Genomic DNA, 20,734 nt, shown 5'->3' on the forward strand with positions numbered 1-20,734 from the left:
AAAGAAGACATACAGATGGCCAAGAAGCACATGAAAAGCTGCTCAACATCACTAATTATTAGAGAAATGCAAATCAAAACTACAATGAGGTATCACCTCACACCAGTCAGAATGGCCATCATCAGAAAATCTACAAACAACAAATGCTGGAGAGGGTGTGGAGAAAAGGGAACGCTTTTGCACTGTTGGTGGGAATGTAAATGGATACAGCCACTATGGAGAACAGTATGGAGGTTCCTTACAAAACTAAAAGTAAAATTACCGTATGACCCAGCAATCCCACTCCTGGGCATATACCCAGAGAACACCATAATTCAAAAAGACACATGCACTCCAATGTTCATTGCAGCACTATTTACAATAACCAGGTCATGGCAGTAACCTAAATGCCCATCGACAGACGAATGGATAAAGAAGATGTGGTACATATATACAATGGAATATTACTCAGCCATAAAAAGGAACGAAATTAGGTCATTTGTAGAGACGTGGATGGACCTAGAGACTGTCATACAGACTGAAGTAAGTCAGAAAGAGAAAAACAAGTATCGTATATTAACGCATATATGTGGAATCCAGAACAATGGTACAGATGAACCGGTTTGCAGGGCAGAAATAGAGACACAGATGTAGAAAACAAACATATGGACACCAAGGGGGGAAAGCAGCGGGGGTGGTGGTGGTGGTGTGATGAATTGGGAGATTGGGATTGACATGTATACACTAATATGTATAAAATATATAACTAATAAGAACCTGCTGTATTAAAAAAAATTAAAAAAAAGATGCAGTGGCCCCTGTTATTATGACTGCTGCTCCAGGGATACCCCCATTTACCCCCCCACACACACACTCACATACACCATGATCTGTGTTTCCAAAGTGATCTCTATAGTAAAAAGGAACCTGTCCTCAGATGGGGCCATCATTGAATATGGAAGCTGTTGTCAGGAAGCCACATAGATCTGGATGTTCTCTGGTTCTGGGCCCCTAGGTCCTTAAGGGCCCTACTGAGGGGCCAGCCCAAATGACCAAGACAAACATTAACTGAGCCTTTAAAATTGTTTTAACAGATGTTGTCGCTACCGTAGCTGTATTCCTTCAACACTTATTGCAGTCCTTGCCAACAACCTCATTTTGCAAGCAACCAAAACTCTCCACCTGATGGAATCACTTCACTGAAGCATGGGCAGGCCAGAAGTGCTAAGGGGTTAATGCCTCCAGGAATGGTGCTCAGCCAATGATGGGTGGAGTTGGAGGGTGAGTACCTAGCTTCGTCATTCCTTCAGTGGGCTCATTGTGAGGTATGAATTCTATACCCTCTCTCAGAGGTGTCCAGCAGGACTGAGTCTCAGTTTTCTACAGTGGTAGCCTGACCATTAACTCCCTCTTTGTCCGTTTCCTTCCCTTCCCTGTCACATTTCTCCACTCCTCTACCAGTACTTCCTGGGATATTTTCCTTGGATATTTCCCTAATGAACTCCTTGCACCCAAATCCTTCTCTTGGGGTCTGCTTCTGGGTTCAACAACCTGAGACAGTTGTCTATTTCTGGTTCCACTGATTTCGATTGCTTGTGGCATGTCAGGCACTGTTATCTGCATTTGACTATTATCATCTCAGTTTTGCAGATGAGGAAACCGAGGCTCAGTGAAATCAAATAACCTCCCTGAACTCTCACAACTAGAAAGCAGCAGAGACAGGATGTGAACAACATGGTCAGACTCCAGAACCCACACGATTGATCGTTGAGCTCTAATTGCATTATATGTGGCCAAAAGGCCCAGGCTTAGCTTGGGCTTAGAGTCCAATAGCAGAGGAGTACAGGGTTTTAGGAATCGGGTTTGAAACCCCCATCTACCATTTTCTACTTGTCTGACCCTCCATGCTCTTCCTTATACATTGACAATAATAATAGCAACTACCTTCCAGAGTTGTTGGGGGAAATTAAATGACATGATACATTCACTGTGCTTTGCACCATGCCAGGCACGTGGGACGTGTCCTGCTCCTGTGTTAGTCGGCTTCCCCATTCCCTCCTCCTCTCCATCAGGCCCCTTCCCTGGGTTGTCAGGAGGACGGGTAATGGCAGAGGAGAACGCAGCCTCAAAAGCCTGTTGTTGCCAGCAAGGATCTGGCTAATTTATTTCAAAAGGTTTTGCTTCTATGAAGTTTAATAGAGTTGATGAGTATTAAAGGAATCATTTAATCTTCATTTGAATGTGAGCAGTAAATGTGTTTTGGAGATTATATTCATTCCCCAGTGACTCCAAGTACTTTCCCATTCCAAAGCTGATTTTCATCCATCAGAGCAAAGGGTTTTCAGGTCTGTGGATGTGTCTGAATGAAAAGCAGGAGTTCCAAACAGAGGGTGCTGCTTAGCCTCGTCTCAAGCAAGATGGCAGAGTCACCTTCTGGGTGTAGGGACACATGTGACCCCTGCCTGACCCATCTAGTCCTGTCCGAAGCTGCTTCCCAACATGTCCAAGGCTTCGAGGCTCTCTAAGCGGGCTTCAGAAGCACAGGACGTAGAGACTGGCAGCCTGCTGTCCTCACCTTGGCAGCCTGCTGTCTCTTCCACTTTGCTGCACCTAATGGAAGGTCAGCCACATCCGCTAAAGGTGAAGAGGCTAAGATCCATCTGGGGAGGCATTTCACCAAATGAATTTTAACAGCTTGGAATCAGGTTAAACTCGTGTAGAAGGAAAGAAAGGGAGCCTTACTTGTTATCAAATGTGTAATAGGACATTTTTCCATCCTGCAAGCACTTGGGATGTGCATGTTACTTCGAGAGTAGGAGGAGTTTGTGCTCCCTGCCAGGAGCAATTCAGTCTTTCTGGGTTTTTTTGTTTGTTTGTTTGTTTGTTTGTTTTTATTTATGGCTGTGTTGGGTCTTCGTTTCTGTGTGAGGGCTTTCTCCAGTTGTGGCAAGCGGGGGCCACTCTTCATCGCGGTGCGCGGGCCTCTCACTATCGCGGCCTCTCTTGTTGCGGAGCACAGGCTCCAGACGCGCAGGGTCAGTAGTTGTGGCTCACGGGCCCAGTTGCTCCGCGGCATGTGGGATCTTCCCAGACCAGGGCTCGAACCCGTGTCCCCTGCATTGGCAGGCAGATTCTCAACCACTGCGCCACCAGGGAAGCCCAGCAATTCAGTCTTTAGCTAAGCCCAGTAGCGTCTGAGGAAGGGCTTGGAGTTTAGGGTTTCTCCTCTGGGCTAGCAAAACATCCCCGAATCAGGGCAGAACACTGATGGGGTAGTTATATAATACGTATGCGATGAGTGCAGTGGTGGGGTGTAAGGGGCAGTTGATCAAGGGGGAACATGGCCAAGGGTTTCCAAGGATGTCTAGTGGGCCTCATGCCTTCCCGCTTCCCACACTGTGTCTCTCATCCTCCCAGGCACCCTCTGAACTGTGCCTCAGACACACCTGAGCCTTGTTTTTTCAAAAGGGAACACCTAATTGGAGAGGTTAAAAAACTGACCAAATTCCATTCCCAACTGGGATTCGAACCCAAACCTTTCTGTGACCAAACCTGTGTACTTTCTCAGACGTCATGCCGCCTGTTGCCCAGGAGTTATGAAGACCTGAATTCAAGGTTAGCTTCAGCACTCATGTGGCCTTGACCAAGTCACTTACTCTGTTAGACACCCAGTTCCATCTGTAAAATGGGAATGATAGTGCTGACTTATATACACGATAAGATTGTCATGAGGAGCAAATACACGTGAAAGTGCTTGAAAGGCAGTTAAATGCTCTTCAAATATAACGCATTGTCATTTATCAAGGACGGTGATAAGGAGGACGACAATAATGGTAATCACTGGATCACCAGAGACATGCAAAAGGAGAATACTTTACCTTGGGGCACGCAAGAGCATGTGGCTGTTTGTGGAGAAAGCCGTGGGATATGGTTTCTGGAAGGCTGCTGCTAATCAAGTAGAAAGATGGAGCTAGATGCCAGGGAATCAAAGGCAGCGTAAGGCAGGAGGAAATGCATCCGTGTTCAAGTATTCTGGTGGTGAACTCAGACCAAGAAGCAAGAAATAGGGCAAGAGCTGAGGGGTCAGCTGGGTCAGAGGCCAGCAAGGCAGCAAAGGAGGGGGCAGGGGAGCAGCCGGATGGGATGCAGGCCCTGAGCAGCGGTGAGATCTGACTGTCTTTGTTAGCTGTCAGTTTCAGGTCATATTTTTGAACAGCAAGTGAGCAGCCTTATGCCAAAACCATCTGGGCCTGTTCTGGGACAAGCCCCCAGCTGCAAAAGTACATGGAGGTGGAGTCTTACAATATTTATGGATTTCAGATGCGTGCTCTCTGGAGCTCCAGGGGGCGAAAGCACACTCCAGATGCATAAAGGCTGAGTATCCGTGTGTGAAACACCACAGGAGGCTCTGGCTAAGACAGTTGTTCCCAGCTGAGCCTGGGTGGCTGCAGATGGAGAGGAGGCGTCCAGAGCCTCAGGCCAAGCACACTTCGGGGCGGGCAGGCTCTGGGGTGACTCCTCATGCTGCTTTTGGCTGAAGTACCGCAGGGGGACCCTGACTCAAGGACTTTCTTTCACGTGGCCACGTTAGCGTTCTCCTGTGGGAGCATGCGTATAGCCATCTGTTGGCTCTTTCTCCCCTGTTAAAAGCTGAACCCCTCAGGGTGACAGAAATAGGTTACACTTGTTTCCGAAGGTGCTAGAACTCAATCCAGCGCTTCATCGGTGTTTACTAAACAAAAGGCGGCTTGTTCTCGGAGGCTGGGGTGGCTGCAGTGCCTTTGGCCCTGGACCTTGGTCTCAAGCCCTTTGGCAGAGAGATTTTTACAAAGGAGTGACTGTAAGAAAATATAAAAGAGCACAGTCTGCTGAAGGTGAAGGGGTAAAGAACAGGAACTTTTGTCTTTTGGGGGCCAGGAGGAGCCACCTGGGGTTTCTCAGGTGTGAGTTTAATCTGCCCATGACTCGGATAAGGTGTCTGTTCTCCAGATACATTATCTGCCACCTTTCCACACCAGCCCTTCAACAGCTGAGAGAGTAGCAGGGACCCTGCAGAGGCTGTGAAGGCGACGTCAGGAGAGCAGAAATCAGGCATTTGGTGATTTAAGACAAGTTCGGCTTCTGGTAGGTAAAACGGAGATGAAAGTAGGGCACTGGGGCGGCTGGTTCACCGTGAGAGAGGTTCCTCCTTACCTCAGGAAAGGGGAAAACAGCCCAGGTGGTGCTTGTCAGTGAGGACTGAGGCATGGGAGGGTCCTGGCAAGTGTGAGAACAGCCTTTTCCCATGAACTTGAGATATTTGGACCTCTCAACAGCAGGCCTCGTCTAAAATGAGTGGAGGACCCAAAGCAACAAGGGGTACTTTGAAGCCTCGACCCTGAGGCTATTTTCCTGCCACCACAGAACCACACAATGCTGACCTCAGGGGGCCCTCAAGAGTCATGGAGCTCAATGTCTGTATCTGACCAACCTGGAGAGTGGGGAGCAGAGACCCCAGTTCTCAGCTTCTGTATTCCAGGCCATCTTTCCACTGCTCCCTTGTGTCTGCTCTACTTGGCAGGGTGCTTTTGAGGATAAACATAGCAAACTAAACAGCCGCCATGATTTTGATGTGTAATGACCTTACTAGCTGTGATTTCAATGTGTAACAACCTTATTCGTTGAACTTGTCCAGTGGCGGTAACTTTGAGAAACTCTTGACGATGTTCCGCTGCTCAAGTCCACAGATCTGTGCACGTTTCTCCCTCCCAGGGTCTGTTGCTCGGCTCCAGAGTATGGAGTATGGAGCACCCTTCTAGTGAATACCTTTCTGCCAGGGTTGACTTCTAGTGCTTCTAAGTGAAGAAACCTAACTGACATTCCCATTCATTCATTCATCCAGTAATCATTTATTTAGCACTACCATCTGTCAGGAACAGATGTCATTACAGGTAAAGCATGGCACCTGCCTTCAAGGACCTTAGAATCTAATGGGAAAGAGATACGAGTTAGAAGAGAGGCCGTACGTGTGTAACAGGGAAGGCTTCCAGAGGAGTGGAGGCTTGAGTTAAGTTCTGATGGGCGGGCAGAGGTGGCCCAAGCAGAGAAAAGGGGGAAAGATGTATCCCCTTTAGGCAGGAAAGCATTGTGCAAAGGCCCGAAGGTGTGTGGCAGCAGGGCACATCGGAGGCTCTGCTGGCAGCTTAGCTGGGACCTAGACAGACATGCAAATGCTGCAGGAGGGGCCGCGAGAGAGGTTGGCAGGCAGGCAGCGGACCAGGATGTCTACTGGTGATTAGCCAAAGAGACTGAACGTTGGCCCGGAGGAGTCACTGAAAACAGTTTGAACCAGAGATTGCTTTGGTCATGCTTGTGTGTGAGAAAGGTCACCCCAGCCTCAACTGCAGACTGATTTAGGAGAGGCCTTGGTGGAAGAAGGGAGACCAGTCATTCAGGGGGCAAGGATGGGAGTCTGAACCAAGCTGCTTGTTATGGGAATTGGAGTGCTAAGGTTCAGACCAAGGAGAGAGCCATTTGGAAAGCAGACTATTTAGAATATACTCATCTAGATAGGCAGAGGAGAACAAAGAAAAAGCCAGAAGATGGAGTCACGCTGGGCTCTTTCTTCCCTCTCACCTCCTATAGCTAATCTAATCGTGTCTTTCTTCTGGTGAAACTCTTTCTGTGACTTGCCTTAGCTTTCAGGAAAAAGTTCAAATTCTTAGGTTAATCAAATAAAGATTTTTCTAATCTGGTCCCTGATAACCTTTATGTTAGCAGGAGCGGGGGACAGAGTTTGCTTGCTTGATTCCCCATATTGTGCTTAAATGTATAAACCTGCAGAATAGCTGAAAGGATAGGACATGAATCCCTCTATATGCTTCCTCTAGATGCACCGGTTGTTAACATTTTGCTGCATCTGCTTTATCTCTCCCTCTATCTGTCTCTCGTTCTCAATGTATGCACATTCACACACCGAAACATTTTTTAACTGGACCATTTGTAAGTTGCAGACATCACGATATCTCACATCTAGATACATCAGGGAGTATCTCCTAAGAGTAAGGACATTCTCCTCCAAAACTGCAATACTCAATAAATTTAACATCAATCCGATAATATTATCTAATATACAATCCACTTTTACATTTCCCCAGCTGTCCCCAAATGTGTGCTTAATAGCTTTTAAAAACATCTAGAACTCAAGGATCATGAATTGCATGTGGTAATCATGTCCCTTTAGTCTCCTTTAATTTATAACCGTCTCCTCTGCCTTTTTCTGTTTTTTCATGACATGACCTTTTCTGAGAGTCCAGGCCAGTTGCCTTGTTGAATGAGTTGCAGTCTGAGTGTGGCTGATTGTTTCTTCATGATCAGATTCATTATGTATTTTGGGCAAGAATTCTACATGGGTGACCTTATATCTTTCCTGCTGTGTCATGTCAGGGACACATAATAGCTGTTTGTCCTGTTAGTAATGATGCTAAGTTTCATCTCTCCACAAAAAAGCCACCTTTCCCCCTTTGTAATTAATCAGTAATTTGGGGTGTGATATTACGTGTAAATATCTTGTTCTGAACAATGTTTCACCCTTTATCTATTAATGGTCCTTGCTTGAATCAATTACTCTGTTGTTGGTTACAAAATACTGATTTCCTAAATCTATCATACCTTATACATGTATTAGCTGTTCATCTGTAAAGAAGAGCTTTCCTTCTCCACTTCTCCCTCCTTCCCCTCACCATTTTGTAAAAGTACTGCCGTGGACTCCTGGATGCCTTTAAATTTCTATATGTATATAGGTGTATATAGGTGTATATATATATATAACTCTCATCATTCTTTCTGATGTTCTAATTGTCCCAAATCTAGCCAGTGGGAGCTTCTTTAAGCCAATTACTGTGTCCTTTTTGCATATCCCCAGTAGCCTTTGAGCATGTCTTTGCTTTCTGACATATTATTTTCCAGCAGCATTTGGTACTCTCCTAAAGGGCAGAGTTTTGGGGGCGAAGATGATGAATTATTTTTGCACATGCTGTATTTGAATTTGGCATACCTCTATGATATCTAGTGTCTGGTAGGCAATTGTGTGCACACGTACACACATACACACACACATGCACGCTCCTATATATATCTTCAGTTTTATCTTCAGTGTGTTTGAATGATGGTCTTTTCTCTTGACAGTCTAGGTAGCCCCTCGCAGCTGTGCTGCAACTGTGGAAGGGGAACATGTATTGGTGGTGGACTGCTGACTGTCTGTGCCATAGGGAGTAATCGGTTTGCCAATCAGTACTCTCTAAGAATGATGTGAGCAAGATAATCCATTGGGAGGGAGGAGAAATGATTAGAGCCTCATATTTAGATTTTTTCAAAATTCAACTTTCACATTTTATTACATACAAGTTTTAAAACACACAGAGTAAATAAGTACAATAATGCATGCATGTTACCCTATAAATAAAAAAATTATACATACAGAGGAGTCTGTGCCCAATTCTTAAAATAATAGCATGGACAAAAATATTTGGAGGGTCTTGGTATAATTGTAGTTGAAAGTGTGGATTGAAAGAAGTCATCTGGAGGTGTTTATAGAAGAAGAAGAGCAGAGGGTCTAGAATGGAAGCACAGGGAAGCCTCAATCTTTAGGACATGAGAAAAGTACTAGAGTAGACACCTAGAAAGGAGACAAGCCAACCAAGAAGTGGGAGGAAAACCTGGGTGGGTGATGTCACCAAAACATACAAAATGGTGGAAGTGCCACCAGTCCCAAATACCGGAGAGAGGCCAGAAGTGTGTCCACTTGATTTGGCGATATGGAGGCCATCATACTGCCGATTGATTGCAGTGTAGAAAGTAGGGGCAACTTAAAAACTGTGTCTGTGAAGGGCAGGAGAGCCATCAGACAGTTAGAGTATATGGAACCAGCTAGCATGATAGTCATATTAGCTGCTGTAACAAATAGCCCCCAGCTGTGAAGTGGGGATGATGATAGAAAATGGTGTGGACTTTTGAGAGACCTGTGAAATAGTCTAAAGGCTTTGAGAGAAAGGGGCTGAAGAAATCTGACTCGACATGGCTAAAGGCAGAAAGCAGCACAAATACACTTTGGGGGCATGTGTTTTGACATCACAGTTCCAGGCACAGAGTATGTCCTCAATCAGTATTTGCTGAATAACAGTGACCTTCAACTCTGCTCCACCATGGCTGGGCCCAGTGTGAGGTGTTCCAATGTTATGTCTTACATGGCCTAGACTGGCCTGGGAAAAACCTGGGATGGACTCTGTTCGGTCTTTAGCACAGCCTGTCTTCCATCTGGGGTCTTCTGTCCTGTTGAAGTGTCATGCCCATTCCAGGGCACACAGTCCTGTTCTGTGCCCCACAGTCCTGAGCAGAACCTTTCACTCTGGACCTCTTCTTACATTTCCTCCATCAGCATCGGCTGCTCTTGGGAGACTTGTTCTCTGCCAGATGATAATAGGAAAAGAATCTGTGCTAACGTGTGTTTGCTAATGTGCTCGTGGGAAGTGAGCTTTGGCCGTGCCTCAGGTGAGGATTCAGAGAAAGAGCCCAGGTGGACCAGTCAAAGAGGCTTCGGTTCTCATCTGGACCCTGCCACTTCCTGCATGGAAGGCCTGGAGCAGGTGCTTAAGTCTGCCAGGCCCAGTTTTCTCACCCATAAAATGGGGATGATGATGGTAATAATATCTAGCCTGTAGGTTACAAGGTTACTTATGAGAAGTAAATGAAGTAATCCTCAAAAAAGCTCTAGCTTGTCCTAGTAAACATGTTAATAAATTCATTCATCCACTAAATAGGTATTAAGCCTGTTTGGGGGCCAGGCATTGTTTCAGGCACTGGATAGATGACAGTGGAAGAAAAAAAAAAAGAACAAATACAGTCCTTGCCCTCAGGGAGCTCGCATTCTAGTGAGGGAGGGGAAAAGTAAACAAATAAATGTATAATAGAAAGCCAGATATTAATAAGTTCTAAGAAGGAAAAGAAAGGAGGGTGGGGCCCAGGGAATGGTGGGAGTGTGAACTGGGAAAGGTACAAGGAAGACCTCCCTGAGGGCCTGAATGTGAGTAGAGGCTCACCTGAAGTGAGCCTGTGAGCTACATGCCAATGGGGGTGGGAGCATTCCAGGCACAGGGGACAGCAGGCGTGAGGGTGCTCAGGCAGGAGCACCCAGGAGGGCACCAAGAGCACGCCTGTGCGTGGTAGGGGTAAAAGGAGATGCGACCAGAGGGGTAAGGAGCGGCCAGACCTTTTGAGTCTTGTAAGCCACTGTCAGAACTTTTGATACCCTTTTATTCTAAAGATGTTAGGAACCACTGGAGGGTGAGACCAGAGAGAGATGACATGTTTTCAATGACCTTTTTGGTGGCTGTGTGGAGAGCAGATGGCAGGGCAAGAAGGGAGCAGAAGACCTTTTAGGAGGCTCTCCGAGGGGTCAGGTGGGAGATGGAGCTGGCGTGCACCAGGGTGGGAAGAGCAGGCATGGTGAGAAGTGGTCAGATTCAGGACATGTTTCAAAGTTAGAGCTGACGGCATGTGCTGATGAGTTGAGAGTAGAATCAAAGAGCAGAAACAAGGGTAACGCTGAGGCTTCTGGCCTGAGCAACTAGGTAGATGGTAGTACCATTTGAAAGAATATTAGATATTAGCAGCAGCAGCAGCAGCAGTAGCACCTTGACATTGAATCCTATTTCATGACTACCTGGAACACTGCCTTGATAAGACAAGGGTTCCAAGGCTGTGATCAGGGTTAGCAGAAAAGTGAATGTTGACTTGTGAGCTCTTTCTGCCATCTTATATACTGAATAGTTAACAACCTGGGTCTACATCAGTGGCTCTCCAAGTGTGGTCCATGGACCTGTGGCATCAGCATCACCTGGGAACTTGTTGGAAATGAAAATTCTTGGATCCCACCCCTGACCTATTGAATCAGAAACTCCGGAACTGGGCCTGAACCCGTGTAACTCAGATTGGGACTCAAACCTGGATGAAACCCAGATTGGGACTTGAACCCATGGTCTTTTAACTGAGATCACACACCTGGTCTCAGGTTCTTGATGTCTTATTGCAGAAAGAATTCAGTGAGAGACAAAGTGACAGGTAAGAAGTGGATTTATTTAGAGAGAAACACTCCACAGACAGAGTGTGGGCCATCTCACAAGGCGAGAGTGGCCCCAGGGTATGGGGCTGTCAGTTTTTATAGGCATGGGTAATTTCATAGGCTAATGATGGGAGGAGTATTCCAGCTATTTTGGGGAAGGGGTGGGGATTTCCAGGAATTGGGCCACCACTTTTTGACCTTTATGGTTGGCCTTGGAACTGTCATGGTGCCTGTGGGTGTGTCATTTAGCTTGCTGATGTGTTAATAGTGAGCGTATACTGAGGCTCAAGGTCTAGTGGAAGTTGACTCGTCCGCCATCTTGGACCTATTTGGTTCTAATCAGTTTATGTTGTGTCCTTGGGCTATGTCATTCTTTTAAAGGTTGTGCCCTGCACCCTTCCTTCCTGTTTCAGGCCCAGTGCTCTTTTAACCAGCCTTCCAGGTGATTCTGATGTGAGATACCTTAGGTCAGTGTGAGGACCACTGACCTCAGGTATTTTTGTGATTTCTTTGCTGTTGGGCACCGCGTGAAAGCTGCAGTGTTCCCCAGGAATGGATCGTCATTCCTCTGTATCCCCAGAGGGTCTGTGTGACAAGACACCTCTGCTTAAAAGGAAAAGAAAGGAAAGAAAGTGAGGGGAGAACCTAGGATCCAAAAAAAAAGGGATTGCCTGGGGGTGTTGGGGCCCTTGGAAATGGGTCTAAGGGCTGAGTTGAAGAATCAGCCAAAGTAGAGCTAGAATCCTTTACTTGATAAACATGGCTTGTTTGTACTTTGTGTGTGTGTGTGTGTGTGTGTGTGTGTGTGAGTGTTTTCCTTTTTTTGCCCTTAGAATTTTAGATTTTATTTTTCAAATTCATAATCTTCTCAGCAGTCTGCACAGTTAAAAGGAAAGGCCTTTTCTCCCCACCAGGGACAGAGTTTTCAAGAGAGCCACCCCCGAGACTGGCTGCTGAAGTAATGGCGGCTGTGTGGGAGCTGGAGGGCCCCAAGGGGAAGGTAGAACCTAAGGTGGAGGCCCCTCCGCCACCCCACAACCTATTCTAAAGATGTTCCTTCTAGACAGTTGACTGAGCTCAAACCTTAGAGGGATCGAGGCTTTATTTTTATAAAGAAGGCCTCTTCTCCTCCCGCCAAATAAATAACAAACAAAAAAGGAGCCTCTTTCAAAGAAGGTGCTAAAGGTGGGAATTTTCAGGCCTGCCAGGCGATGTTTGTGGTGCGGCTCGCCTGCTTCCCTCACTCCAGTTGGCAGTTGGTGAAGCAGCCTCCACGGCCTGGGGGTGAAGTGGACCCTGTGATCCCTCAGCTTCCCTGGCAGGCAGCTGCAGGACTTCTGATGGGCTGACCCGTTAGTTCCAGTTCCTTAGAGTCATCACAGGATGCTTGCACACACGTGGGCCCCAAGGTGCCAAGGAACACCCCGGGCAGCGCGAGGTCTCCATTGTCTCTGCAACCGGAGCCGAGTCAGTGTCAAGGAAAACAACCTCCCAGGCTAAAGCTGCAAATGCGCATTGCTGTGGGCTGGCTTGCCCTCTGCACTCTGGCCAGGGTCTCTGCAACTGGCTTGCCGGCCTTGAAAGGCCCCCTGCTTCTCTTTAAGACTTTCTCCCTCTTCCACCTTCGAGGTTGGCCACGTGCCGTGGGCCCTGCTTGTATCACGGTCCCTTTCCATTTCTCAGCCCACCTGGCTTCTCAGCAGCATTTGGCACTGATGACCACGCTCCACTTTGAAAATGACGTTCCTCCTTGGCATCTGTGACCTCCAGTCCACTCCCGACCTCGCTGGCTGCTAGCAGGCTCCTTCCCACCCCAAACGTTCCTTAAGGGCTGATCTTCAGGATTCTGTCCTGGGCCCCCTTTTCTTGTCTGTGGTGCTCTCATCCATTTCTGGGATTTCAACCACTGTCTGCCTATATTCTCATGTGTCCCAATCTTCACCTCCAGTCCAGACCTCTCTCCTGAGTTTCGGACCCTCTGTCCACCTGGAGTCCCATGGCCGTCTCAAATGCAGCGTGTTGAAAATGCGCTCATCCCCTGCCCTGGAGACCTGTTCCTGGCCATTGTCCCTGATAGCTGTGAATTGCTCCGCCGTCCCTCCAGCCCTCGAGCCTGACACCTGCTCGCTGTCCTCACCTGCACCCTCTGCCTCCCTCCCCATTGCCAATGACTCACCAAGTCTATCGAGTCCACCTACAAAATGTCTCCAGTTCCGTGACCTCTGCCCACTCCCCTTCTCATCCTCTCAGCCCGACTCTGCACAGACCCTCTCTTGCCTCCAGGTCTGATATCATTCCACGTGTGACTTCCTTTCTCGGTCACGCTTGGATCTTCTCTGCCTCGCCACCGTTCCCCTTTGCTGGCTAGTGCCTCAGCTCAGGTGGCATATCTCCTCTGGGCAGCAAGACTGGAGTAGGCGCCCTGTTCTCCCTCTACTGCTCCTGCCCATTTATCTGTCTGTGTCCCACTCCAGCCCTAAATGTTGAGTCTATCTTATTCACAATTGTCCCTGCACTCAGCAGGGTGTCTGGCACATAGGGGCACAGAATAAACAAGACAGAGATGCTATTTCCCAGCGGACCTTTAAACCAGGTCTGGGACTGGTCTGGGGCTTAGAGCCACATGGGTTCACCTGGAGACCCTCTGGGTGTGGGGCCGGTGGCAGTTCTTTATCTCGATTGGCATCAGTACAGGGGGGAAAGAAGACCCAGCAGGGACTCCAGGTATACCTGCACGCCCCCTTCCTCTGGGCAGCTGGCCCTTATGGGCTGGCGGACTATACATCAGCTCCCATTACCGAGCATATTGTAAATGAGCGTGCACTGATGAGAAATGGTCTTATTTGGCTGGCTCAGTAATCTTCAGCTCATGAGCGAGGTGAGAACATGGCACCTGTTTCCAAGCCATTGTCTATGGTGCCTGGAACCCCCTTCTTTCGTCAAGTCCCTTAGTCAGCAGGTCTCAAAACCCTAATATGACATTTGTCACACTGGTTTGTAATTGTATCTTTACATCTCTGACCTTGGGAGCTTGGCAGGGACCAGATTTTACTCCTCTCTCAGGTCTCGGCTGGTGGCATGGAGGCTGGTGCAGACTAGAGGAATAGCCCGGGTATATACCATTTTGTTAAGGGATAGAAGCCAGGAGCGGTAGTGATGCCAGATGCTGCCAGAGCCCCCTTCCCATTCCACGAGGTTTGTCCTGCCCTCTCTCGGCATTATTCAGAGGAAAGATTCCACAAGCTCCTTTCAGGGGTGCTGGCGCCACTAGTTAGGTAACAACAGGTCATGATGCAATGTTACTGGGTCTCTGAAACAAGGAGGAAGCCATGCGAGAGGAGACGGGGTAGACGCCCCTGGACCAGGGCCAGAGCTTTCAGAACCTGTGCTTCAGAGAGTCTATCTGGGTGTTGTTGCCTCTGTGAGTTTCACAAATCTGTGTGTCCTGTCAGGAAAGGAATTCAAATGCTGGGCCTTCCACCCTCTTCACAGTATTGGGGCCGATGTAAAACCGGACCCAAAGGATTGCCCTTTCGCTTTGCCAGAAGGTCACTGCATAAGTTATGGGAATTCAGGGAGGAAACTATTCCCAAACATGGCCCACCCACCGAGCCACAATTCCTTTAGCCAGGGCTGAAGCCTTTCTTGCCCCTAAAAGAAATGAGATGCCTTAGGTTGGGTTTCCTGGGAAAGACACTCGGAGTCGGAGATTGGCGCACGGGAAGTTTATCAGGAGTGCCCTGGGGAGCAACACGTATTAGGAGGGAGGGAAGCGGGACGAGGCAGAGGCAGAAGTCATAATGTGATGTTGTTGCTAAAGAGTCCTCAGCTCAAGAGCTCCAGAGCTGGGAGTGTCTTGCAAAATTGTCCCAAATTGAGGGAAAGGGGCTGAACCTTTGTACCGCCTCCCCTTCCCACCCCGGAAGGAGGTGTGACTTTGGACAAAGAGGCTACCATCAGCTGAGAGCGGTTCCCGGAGTGGGGCTCAGCAGCTGACAGTCCCAGGGGCTAGCGGCTGGAGGGCCTCAGAGGAGGGGTCCGGACATTATAGCACCCACCATGTGAGGCTAAAAATGCAAATCTACCTGAGAAACACAACAAACTGTCTTCAATGGATACCAAGGGCTGATACTGGAGCCTTTTTTGGATAAAGTTTGGAAAAGGGTTGTTGGAGTGGATTTGAGGTTGAGGTGAACAGGACCAGGGTCAGGGAAGAGGAGAAGAGGATGCGGTGAGGGACAAGGAAGGGGGATCCGGGTTCCTGTGGCTTCCTTTCTGCGGAGTTCTGCTCCAAGTGCCTCGCTAAAGATTCCCGAGGACCCAGAGTTTCACCTGGCCCTCAGAGAGACCTTGGGCAGAAGATAATCTCTCGGCTTCAGCCCTCCCACTTGGCAAACAAGGACTGGTGATGGCACCCTAATCTGGGGGCTTCAGTGTTTAGGAGAAAAGAGGCAAACTACGCATGTATGTTTGCTGCAAGGGACACACAGGTAAAAATCAGCTCTTTGTTAATTTGAAATAAGATAGAAATTATCTGAATCATAGAGACTCAGAGGCGGAAGGGGTCATTCAACCCACTCATCTCACAGATGAGGCAACAGGTTCAGGGAGCAGAAGCAACTTGCCCGAGATCACCCAGCTTGTTAGTGTCAAAATCAAAAATAAGCCCAAGGTCCCTGACTTGTGGCTCAGTGCTCATTCATAACACCCAACTTCTGTGATCTTAACTAGGCTGGCTGCCTTCTTAAAAGCAACCCCAAAGTCCGGCAGAATCTGAATTTTCTAAGCCGGTTTTGTCGAAGGCGGCCCGCCCTCTTGGAAGCGCGTATTCTTTGCAGAGTTCTGTGGCTGCTACTCCTGCCAGCAGACGGCCAGCCAGCCAGCCAGAGAGGCCTTGGAGACATTTGCATTTGGGTGAAAGGGGCTGATGGTCTTGGACTCACAGCTGAAGGTTTTCTGGGGTGGAAATTAAAGTGGCAGCAGGAAGCAGAATGCGACCTAATTAGCAGTTTGGTCTCTGAGGCTGACCTCCTTTCGGGAAAGCTGGCACTCAGAGGAGCATAAAGCAGCTGTCGCCTCTTCCCTGCCTGGCCAGGTGGGCTTAGAGCAGTGCCAGCCCAGCCGTCACCCCACGCCAGTTGCCCTCCTGGAAAGAAGTCTCACCTCACGACCCCCCAACCCCCAAGAGCTCTCCATCTAGGGCTCCAAGGGGTTGTGCAAACAGGCAGCACTCCCAGCATGAAACCCTTAAAAAGGAGGGAAGGAAGAGAGAGAAGACAAAAGCCTTTCCCGGCTCTGGGGTGGAGGGAGGAGGCTGAGGACTTGACTGGAGCCCAGGAGGCTGAGCTGGGGGGGGCGGGGCATGGGGAGGGGAGGGGGGCAGAGGGCTGCGCAGGGGACAGTAGATGCGTTCACCAGCGTCTCGCACCTGTTGTCGTCTGCTGTGACCACACGTGCAGGCGACCCCAGGAGCTCCAGCTAAACAGGCGAGGAGTGTAATTAATCCATTGTTTAGCATTATTGAAGCTCACCGCTGTGCGGATCCTTCCTGGCAGTTCTCCCAGACCAGGGGAGGTTCGGCAGCGGGAAGGGAGTCGGAAGGATTGAGATGTCAGGTCTGAGGAGGGAGGCTCATAGCTGGGGGAGAGGGGAGGACAGTGCCCAGCTCCCCTCCCTGTTACCCTGTTACAGGGGCGCTTCCCACTGCTAGGCAATAGTCTATGTGTTTGGCGCCTGCTGAGAAAGCACGCTTTCCACCTTGGTCCCCAGGGGCTGGCTGAGCTGTGGGCGCAGCGTGGATGAGGTCTGTCCAGAGATCGGAGTTGCTTCCTACTGCCGGGCTTCTCATCTGCTGTGGGGTCAGCGGCTTTCCCTTGGCATAAATGGCCCAGCATCAGCCGTGACAGGATCTTAGCGGCCTCCCCAGGAGTAAGAGCCAACACTTTGACAGCTCTTACTAAATGCCAGGCACTGTTCTAAGCCCTGGACCTGTATCATCTCACTGAATCTTCACAACAACCCTACAAGATAGGTGTCCTCATCATCCACATTTTACAGATGGGGTTAGGGAGGGAGGCACAGAGAGGCTCAGTAACTTACTGAAAGTAGCACAGCTAGTAAGAAGGAGAAGTGGGATTCAAATACAGAGCCTGTGCACCCAGCCTCTGCATGTGCAGCCTTTTCCTGGGGTCGTGGTTCTCGGCTCACACGCCTGGCACCAGGGGAGCAGGAAGAATTGTTCTTGGTACCTCAGCCTCCACATCCACCTGCCAGGGCGCATTTCCATTTCTGCCCTATGGATTCAGGTCATCCATAGAGGGGCCTGGGCGTCTGAATTTTTAACAAGTACTCGGCATGCCTTCTAGGATCTGGTCTGTTTGGGAGATCCTGGAGATAAGGGGGTACTTCAGCTCAGTGGTTCTCAAACTTCGATGTGAAGAACAAACACACACCATGGAGGTTATTAACACTACCGATTCCTGACCCCTCAAGCCCCCAGATTTCTGTTTTAGACCTACTGGTTGGGTTTTCATCTCCCTCGCTTTCGTGGATAAAATATAACTTAAATATACATGCCTCTGGGCTCCATGCTGGTGCGTGTGGCCAGGAGGGCCAGAGCGGCCTGTGCATCTTGATTGAGCAGCCCTGGGCTGAGGCAGCCCTGCAGGGCTCACCAAGTCTCAGGGGCGGAGGGAGGGCTGGGCGAGGGATCAGGGAGAGCTCCAGCAACCTCCGCTTCTTAACTGGATGGTTACTGGATTGCCAGGGCTGGGCCTGCTGGCTCCTTACTTAGCAGAATGGAGCCACCCTGGTCCAGACAGCTAGGGAGGCTTTTTGCTTCACTGGACCCGCGTGGACTGTGGACGGTGCTTGTCTTTCTCTCCCAATTCCAACGCACTGGGAGGAGAAAGCACACTCCCGGAACTTGACAGCATCAAAGAACAAAACAAAAGACCACTGGAGCTTAAAAATATACATTTGCAAACCTGAGTCTATTCACTTGCCAGGCAAGGCAGCACAGGCCAATGAGTGGTTCTCTGAGTTAAGCGCTAGAAGGGGAAGTCCTCGGTGGTTATGCTAATTAAGGATCCAAAAGTAGCCCTTGGGATAGGACACTGTTGGTTAAAGCTCTGGACGCAGTTGGTTAAAACAAGTCCCTCGTTCCTTGATTGGGAAGGGGTCTTCAGGTGGGTCCAGTGAGGGGCTGGCATCATACAGCGTTCAGTTTTGATACCTCACAGGCAAGTGTGGCTACCAATGAAAAATTGTCCTTTTATAACTTGTTGGGATTGTGGCTGCCATAGGCCTGCAATGACCCAAATCTGTTCCCTGAGGTCACTTTGAGCCCCTTCATGGGAAGAAAGGGCAGCTGCTCACAGGTCACCAAATGGCCCAGGTTGGGGATCCTTCCCTAGCCAGGCAGAGCAAAGTAGGCAAGGTGCCCAAGGGGGGCAAAGTTTAAAGAGGCACAGACTCTCAAGGTTGTGCAAGTGCAGAGTAAGTACCTCCTTCAATTTTGTGCTGGCCTCAGCCTAGTCCCACTGCCTTCCAAGCTGTAAGGGAGACGTTTTCAGTGTGTTGGGCTCCATAGACAGCATTCTTGCTGGATGAGCGATGGTTTCAGTACCTCGAGATACGTGTTATTCCTAGTTGCTCTTGTTTCCCCCATGGTAGAAATGGATAGTGTGTGTTTCCTGGGACCAGGAAAGGAGAGTGGGGAAGGATGAATCTCAGGGCATGTCAACTTTGGCTCTGGATCTCCCTAGTTCCATGGATTTTACTCTTATGGCACAGGCCGTCTGTCCCACTACAGGCCTGTACTCGGGGTTCTCTCGTGTTCCCTCGGGCCAGAGACATTTTTTTCAGGAGCTATTTATTTGAAGTTTCAGGTCACCTGGAAATTACTCACATCAGATCAGATTCATGGGATTCTTTTCTCCTGGCCATTCATAAAACAGCACCAGCAGAATAAGTGTAGGAAAAGAGTTTCCTGATTCCAGTTTCCTCCTACAATTTCTAGAAAAGCCCTTGAGTTCAATCCCAGGTACACTGATTTGCAAAGAAACAGGGACCTCTGGGGGCTTCGGCAGGCAAGTGAATCATGCATGCCCTGGACTCTGGGCTGGAGTGGGCCTCGATTGTTCTGAGCAGAAAAAACTCTGTTCTATTTGTCACAGTCCATCATGAAGGCATGCTATAGTCTAGGACAGCCCTGGCTTCAGTGATTAAGCGCCCCCAACATGCTGAGCCAAGGCTGACTCATGATAGCATCTTCACCCCTGGAAGAAACAGTCCTTTCTGTGTAATGGAAATTGTCCATTAGTAGACCTCATTTTGTGGCCATTTTCAGCTGTTCCTTCTTGTTCCATCCTTCAGAGACACAGAGAGCAGCCAAGTGCCAGCTGCTAAGTCACTTCCTTCATTTGGGGCACTGGAAAAACACATAGGCAAGTGCACGGTTAATGTGCGAGCCTCACTTCAATTCACCCATGCAGGGATCTCAGGAAGTTTTGCTGCTGAATTTCTTCCTGAACATCAACGACGCATAATGAAGTCAGTTCAGGATGGGCTTTAAGCCCAAATTCACTTGCTTTGGGATTCGTCACTCAGGCTCCTATATTAAATTCACCTTGGGGTGTATGGTAAATTTTATGAAATGTTACTTTCGTCTTTACGGCTAGCATAAACATTTATGATACATCCTGTGATATATGTTTCTAGGAAGTAAGGAAATGCTGTTGTGGAAAGATAGGATTCCCAACTGATTTGAAATATAGACGAATAGCATGTTTTAGAAAGGGGCTGGGACTTTAATGGAAAAAAGTAGTTATCAGATTGTTTTTTCTTGTCTTTCTCTGCCTTCTCTTCTGGCACCAGTTAAAGGAACATTTCTCAGCCCTTCTCCCCATGCACACAAAAGATGATACTTGATATGAAATGCTGTCAAATCCTGCTTCATTAAAGCCCACAAAAGCTAATGCACAGAGCTCCCCTCGCACTGCCCTAAAATGGGAACAAAGAGGCAGAATAATGTCAAAATAGAACACAAAGGAAAAGAGTTTGTCCTCTGGGCCTGGGAGATGAAAGATAGGAGAAATCATCTGTGAATGTTGGGCTGGGCCAGAGTTTCTAGGGCTCATTTCAGAGATGATGGGGGATTGTCAGACTGGGCAGCTTGTGTAAACATAGCAAGAAGGCAGTGAGGGCCCTGCAACAAGAGCCCAGGCGGTGCTCCTGTTATCAATTCAGTCACGGGCAACAAGGAGGAGTATCGACCTCACGACGGGGACAGATGAACAGTTGGGGCATCCAGACTGCCACTCCCTTGCTGTGCAGTAGAATACCCCCTAGGTGAGGAATGAGGTCTGGGGATCTGAGCTCGGTTGGGAGACCCAGGAAACCAATGATTTTGAGGGGTGTGCTGGGTTCTCGAAGGGAGGTGACTGTAAGAAAAAGCAAGTCATAAAAAAAGCTCTCTCTCTTTCACGGTAGCATCATCAACCGTGAAGACCACGATACTTGGCTTCGTGGTGTATTAACAAAGTTCAGTAGATCACTGACAGGGTGAATGTATTCCACCAGGTCAGAATATGGCCTCTGGAGAGGTAAGAGGGCAAATTCAGGGTAACCTAGTTGACACTACCAGCTAGGATTTGA

General features: G+C 48.7%; 1 long non-coding RNA gene across 1 annotated transcript in view; it reads left to right on the forward strand.

The window, feature by feature from the left end:
• The first annotated feature begins 1,193 nt into the window (after window positions 1–1,193).
• The window catches only part of LOC132357666 (uncharacterized), a 101,494-nt gene continuing 81,953 nt past the window's right edge, over window positions 1,194–20,734 (forward strand). Inside the window, exon 1 of the long non-coding RNA XR_009500255.1 lies at window positions 1,194–1,260. This is a non-coding gene — a long non-coding RNA (uncharacterized LOC132357666). The remainder of the gene's footprint in view (window positions 1,261–20,734) is intronic.

Source organism: Balaenoptera ricei, chromosome X (assembly GCF_028023285.1).
Source record: "Balaenoptera ricei isolate mBalRic1 chromosome X, mBalRic1.hap2, whole genome shotgun sequence".
Taxonomy (NCBI): domain Eukaryota; kingdom Metazoa; phylum Chordata; class Mammalia; order Artiodactyla; family Balaenopteridae; genus Balaenoptera; species Balaenoptera ricei.